Source organism: Macadamia integrifolia, unplaced genomic scaffold, assembly GCF_013358625.1.
Source record: "Macadamia integrifolia cultivar HAES 741 unplaced genomic scaffold, SCU_Mint_v3 scaffold445, whole genome shotgun sequence".
Classification (NCBI taxonomy): domain Eukaryota; kingdom Viridiplantae; phylum Streptophyta; class Magnoliopsida; order Proteales; family Proteaceae; genus Macadamia; species Macadamia integrifolia.
This window is the reverse complement of record NW_024870450.1, coordinates 96,292-102,758: the sequence shown is the minus strand read 5'-3', so window position 1 is coordinate 102,758 and position 6,467 is coordinate 96,292. Positions and strand designations below refer to the sequence as shown.

The window sequence follows — 6,467 nt, the reverse complement described above, 5'->3', positions numbered from 1 at the left end:
AGAAATTTCCTATAATTTTTTTGCTTATTTTCTTTCCTTTTTTTTTCTAATTTATTTCTCTTCTTTTTCTCCCTCCAAGGGACGATTTTCTTCTTGCTTTGTGTGATTTGGACAATATTTTGGTGATGATGTGGAGGAGAGAGAAGATTTGGACAATCTTTATTTCTCCCCTTTTTTTCTCTTTCCTTTTTTTTTTCTTCTCTTCTTGCTTCCACGATTTTCCTTGCTTCTAATTTGATGTGAAAATCCCCTCCATGCCCTTAGTGCTTTAAGTGAATGAAAAGCAGGAAATCTTCAACAAATTCTCTAAAAAAAACAACTATGAGATTCGAACTTGAGACCTCTTGGTGAGCAAGGGAATTTTGCACACCATAGCTCACCAACTATACTAGGTAGTTGTTGTTACCAAAAACAAATCTTCAATCACTTAAGGATGTGGTCCATCGATCCTTGTTGGCATTTGGAATATTCCTTGTACCTCTGGAACAATTGCAAACGGGCTGGTTCTGCATCTCAGTTCAGTTCTGATCCATTATTCTTTTTCTGACCCGAAAAAGAATAATCATTTGTACGGGTGACCAAACGAATGTGTACTTTTAATTGAACACGTCCATCTTGCTCAGAATTTTGTCCTCTTCGCAACCATGGAAAGAAATAGGACCTCTTTATGTGTAAAATTGAAGATATAGCGCCCGATAGTCCTTAAGGCCTTGAAAATATAAAGCCTACAAAAAGAGAGTAAAACCCAAGGTAGCTCCATTCTAAATATGTAAAATGCTTGTTTTACTACCCTAGATTTCACACATAAATGTGTTCATCAGAATTCCCCCACACTTAGACTTTGCTAGTTCTCGAGCAAAACAAAAAGAAAAGAATAAAAACAAAAAAAACCTAACTCACTTTCGTAGGAATCACGGTTGCACTTAGCATGTGCAACAAGCCTTTAAACCCCTAGGTCACCCCTAGTGGACGAGTTATGTCTCGTGGGTGTTTGCAGTGAATATACACACAAAATTCAGAATAAAAAAATCCCAACTTTGGCTAAAGGTAAGGCCCATACCGATTCGGAGCAAAGATAATTTCTCTTACAAGGGACCCCTACACTTGAACTTTTATTACCTTTTATCAATTCCAGGCACTAGCATATTTCTTAATTTGGAACTCACCTCGTCCCTTCCAAAACATCTTTATCTTAAAGCAAAACCACTTGTGAAGAAATAGGGAACCAATGACTAAGGCGTTGGAGTGTTTTTGACCAAACATGTTACCAAGCAATAATGACATTTGCACATTTTTTTTCCTTTTTTTTTTCACTAATAAACTCTATTCTACTCCACTACTTTTGGCCTGAATGACATGGTGGAGCAAACACCAGACACCCAAGTTACTATGTAGCTTCGCTTTTTGCATATGCCCACAAAGGCAGTGATGCTAGAGTTACTTCAGAAGTTTCCTCCCAAGGAATTTCGATCAAGACACCATGCTTCTTAAGGCGCAATGCCCTGTCTAGTTCTAAGGGAATCAACTCTTATTCTTTTTTATATCACATTTCACATTTCACATTTCATTTAAAATTGTGCATTTGTTAACCCATGCCAAATTAAAAAGAAGGTCTCAACTCCAAATCAAAAGTACAAGGAACCCACAGACTTACATATGGTCCATCACCATAAAACAGGGGTCTCTTATTTTTCAAAAGAGAGTCCCATCTCAAGACACATGCTTGTTTCTTTCTTTTCAACAGGGTTTTATACGTTCAAAATGGGTACCTTAGTCAAAACTTTTATTTTCATACATCAAGCAACCGAATGGTATGATCATTAGCCAAAAGCCAAAGTAGGACAAAAACAAAAAGAAAAACAAATAAAACAAAGTGGAAAGAATTAAAAGCAAAGACAATTCAAGGGGGTCATACCTGATTAAAAGTTAGTCATCAGTGTAAAGAGGTTCATGGAGATCCATGACCTCTTTACTACTAGTATTAGGAAACTTGAAGAATGGTTTCAAATGCTGACCATTAATTACCCCTATTCCTGGATTCAAAATCTCCACAGCCCCATGGGGATATACATTATGGACAATAAATGGCCCATCCCATCGGGATCTAAGCTTACCAGGGAAAAGATGCAATCGAGAGTTGTACAATAAGACCTTATCACCAATTGCAAAAGATTTGCGTAGAATGTGCTTATCATGGAAAGCTTTGGTCTTTTCCTTGTAAATCCTAGAACTTTCATAGGCATCATTCCTAAGTTCCTCCAACTCAGATAGTTGGAGCCTACGATGAATTCCCGCATCAGACAAATCAATGTTGAGCTTCTTGATGGCCTAAAAGGCCTTATGCTCTAACTCAACTGGTAAGTGACAAGCTTTCCCATACACCAAACAGTAGGGAGACTGACCAAGGTCGGTCTTGAATGCAGTACGATGGGCCCACAAGGCATCAATGAGCCTAAGGGACCAATCCTTACGGTTGGGATTAACAGTTTTCTCCAAGATTTGTTTGATCTGCCTATTAGACACCTCCACTTGGCCACTAGTTTGGGGGTGATAAGGGGTAGATAACTTATGAGTGATCCCATACTTTTTCATTAAGGCTTCAAAAGGCCGATTACAAAAATGAGTACCCCTATCACTAATTATTGCACGTGGTGCACCAAAGCGGGAAAAAATATTCTCTTTGAGAAACTGAACCACCACTTTATGGTCATTAGTTTTACAAAGTATGGCCTCTATCCATTTAGAAACATAATCAATGGCCAAAAGTATGTACAAATTTCCAAAAGAATTAGGGAATGGTCCCATAAAATCGATGCCCCAAACATCAAAGATCTCAACTACCAAAATAGGGTTGAGGGGCATCATGTTTCTCTTATTGATACTGCCAAAAGACTGGCAGGCAGGGCAAGCCTTGCAAAAATCAAAAGCATCTCTAAAAAGAGTGGGCCAATAAAATCTACATTGGAGAACCTTTATGGCAATCTTCTTAGGTCCAAAATGTCTACCATATGCATGATCATGACAAAAAGAGGGAATGGAATGTTGCTCATGATCAGGAACACATCGTCGGATAATCTGATCCGGACATATCTTAAACAAATAAGGATCATTCCAGAAAAAGTGCTTAACTTGGGAATGAATCCTATACTTATCTTGGGTGGACCAGTGATCTAGAGTCACACTTGAAACTAAGAAGTTGAAAATGTTAGCAAACCATGGTTCACTGGACATTGCAAATAATTGTTCATCTGGAAAGTTCTTGTTGACTGGAGAATCAACAGTCAAGGAATTGGGAAGCCGGGATAAATGGTTTGCAATTAGGTTTTCAACTCCTTTCTTATCCCTAATTTCTAAATCAAACTCTTGCAAAAGTAAAACCCACCTAATGAGACGGGCTTTGGCATCCTTCTTCTGAACTAGGTATCTGAGGGCAGAATGATCAATATACACCACTACATGTGAACCAACTAAGTAAGACCGAAACTTTTCTAATGCAAACACAACAGCTAAAAATTCTTTTTCAGTGGTTATATAATTAAGTTGTGCATCATTTAAGGTCCTACTAGCATAGTAAATGATAGTGGGCAACTCCTTAAGATCTAGCTTAGGGGGCTCAACTATGGAAGGTTTGGGAATGGAATTGGAAAGGGGTCCTAAGGGCTCCACAGGTTTGTGAAGACTCAAGACTTCAGAAAAAAAATTTCCACTATCGTCATCTAACTCATCCATACACTCTTGGAATTCTGAATCAAAATCAATATCAAAGTTGGTAATTAAATCATCAGAAAAATCCAGAAAATCCTCAAGCATATTGATCTCTTCTTCCATATGTGGTTGCTTGCCTATCCTAAACATGTTAAACTCAACAGTTTGGTTACCAAAAGATAACCTTAGGAAACCATTCCCGCAGTTGATTAATGCATTACTGGTAGCCAAGAATGGTCTTCCTAGAATTATTGGGATCTCATCCTTGGTTGAGAAGGGATTAGTATCTAACACAATGAAATCAAAAAGAAAAATAAATTCCCCCACCTTTAGTAAGACATCCTCAACCATCCCTTTAGGAATCTTAACAGACCTATCTGCCAACTGAAGAGTAGTTCCAGTGGCTTTCAATTCTCCTAATCCTAGTTGCTTGTACACATGGTAAGGTAAAAGATTCACACTTGCGCCAAGGTCAAGTAAGGCATGCTCAATATAGGTGTTGCCTATGACATAAGTTATGATTGGGCTCCCTGGATCCTTATACTTGGCTGCTATAGGCTGAGTAATTATGGAACTAATGTTACCTGCCAAGAACGCCTTTTTGGGCACACTAGTGATACGTTTGTGAGTACACAAATCTTTTAGTACCTTTGCATAGGCGGGGATCTAGGATATNAAGATTCACACTTGCGCCAAGGTCAAGTAAGGCATGCTCAATATAGGTGTTGCCTATGACACAAGATATGGTAGGGCTCCCTGGATCCTTATACTTGGCTGCTATAGGCTGAGTAATTATGGAACTAATGTTACCTGCCAAGAACGCCTTTTTGGGCACACTAGTGATACGTTTGTGAGTACACAAATCTTTCAGTACCTTTGCATAGGTAGGGATCTGGGAAATGGCATCCAAAAGAGGGATGTTTACTTCTACCTTTTTGAAGACTTCTAAAATTTTGTCCATGGAAGCAGTCTGCTTTTTGTTTACCAAGCGATTAGGAAATGGGACAGGATGAACATAAGGACTGCTAGGGATTTGCCCTTGTTCAGAAGAATCATTTTTGGTTTCCTCAACTAAATCATCTTTAGTTTCAGAAAAATCTTTAGGTTCATCAGACGAACCTGGAACAAGAGGCACATTTGTGTCCTCAACTGAAGAAGAGTTAACAAGAGTAATAGATGGGGAAGATTTAGGAACGCTCTGTAGGTACTCTCTACCACTCCTAAGGGCATAAACAACATTACATTGGTTAGAGGGCCCTTGTTGAGTCTGACCTTGCACTATATTCAGTGGTGCATTAGTTGATCCTTGTAAACTAACAGGCTGATGATGCCTAGGGTTAGGCTCTGGTTGACTGGGTAAAGTTCCCTTCTCCCTCTCACGCATAATTGAGACAACTTGGGTAAGTTCTCTTGTAAGATTTTGATGGCTTGTCATGAGGAGGGCCATATTTTTTCCAAGTCACTTATTCTACTTGCCTCTCCAGTGTTGGTAAACCCAGGGGGTTGCTGATAAGATGATAGAAGAGGGGCCCTAGGAAAACTCGCCTGAGGTCCTACATTTGACCTAGGAAAAGTATTTTGAGAAAAAAATTGTTGTGCAAAGGGAGGCCTTTGGGGTCCAGGTTGACCTTGATTATAGAAATTGGAAGGTCCTGCTTGGTTGCCCTGATTCCAAGAGAAATTTGGGTGATTTCTCCATCCTGGATTGTATGTGTTACTATATGGATTATTCTGGTATAAGGCATTAACACTATCATTAGAAGTGCCCCCAAAGGTGTTGGGGCATTCTTCTATGACATGTCCAGGGGACTGGCACCAAGCACAAATCTTAACTAAATTGACTGATGATGGCTCTCTAGGAACAATAGCCTCAATCCTCTTGATTAGGCTATCCAAATGGGCTTCCTTGGCTACTATCCCATCCACAAAATATCCTTTTCCTCCTATGATTCTTTCACTCTCTTGGGTTGACTCCCACTCACGGGTTTTGTCAGCTAAGTCAAGTAAGAATTCCCATGCCTTTCCTTCATCTGTAAAGGATGTGAATCCCTCAGGGCACATAGACTCTATCATTTGTTTAGTTGGGTAATCAATACCTTCATAAATTATTTGACATAAATGCCATAGGTCTAGGCCATGGTGAGGGCATTCTTGGAGTAGATCCTTGAATCTCTCCATAAGTTTGGAAAATGACTCACTAGGCTTTTGCCTAAACTGAAGGATATCACTTCTAAGCTTATTGGTCTTGTGAGTTGGGAAAAACTTCTTAAGGAAGACAACTGTGAACTGTTCCCATGAGGTTATGGAATTTGTGGGTAACCTATACAACCACTTCTTAGCTTGGTCTTTCAATGCAAAAGTGATAAACCTAAGCTTAACAGTATCATCAGAAAGCTGTTGGATCTTAATTAGAACACATACCTCTTCAAATTCCCTTAGAAATAGGTATGCATCCTCAGAGGTCAACCCATGAAAGTGGGGCAACATAGTGATGTATTGAGATTTGAGTTCAAAATTTTTGCCCTGGGCTTGTGGTAGAGCTATGCAGGAAGGTTGGGTTGTTCTAGCAGGGTAGAACCTATCTTTCAGAGATTTAGGTGAAGGGTTTTGCTGTTGGTCTCCCATATTGAAGGGTTTTAAAGAGAGCAAACGTATAGGGTCACTACTTGTTGGATCTCTTCTTTCTAACCGATTCTTAGTATTACGTACCCACTTAACACTCATGCAACAGAAAAACTACCCACAACTAAAGTAAGACAAGC

General features: G+C 39.3%; 1 non-coding gene across 1 annotated transcript; it reads left to right on the top strand.

The window, feature by feature from the left end:
- The first annotated feature begins 5,836 nt into the window (after positions 1–5,836).
- On the top strand, positions 5,837–5,943 carry LOC122068619. Its single transcript, XR_006137203.1, has one exon. It is a non-coding gene; the product is annotated as a small nucleolar RNA R71 (small nucleolar RNA).
- The last annotated feature ends 524 nt before the right edge of the window (positions 5,944–6,467 follow it).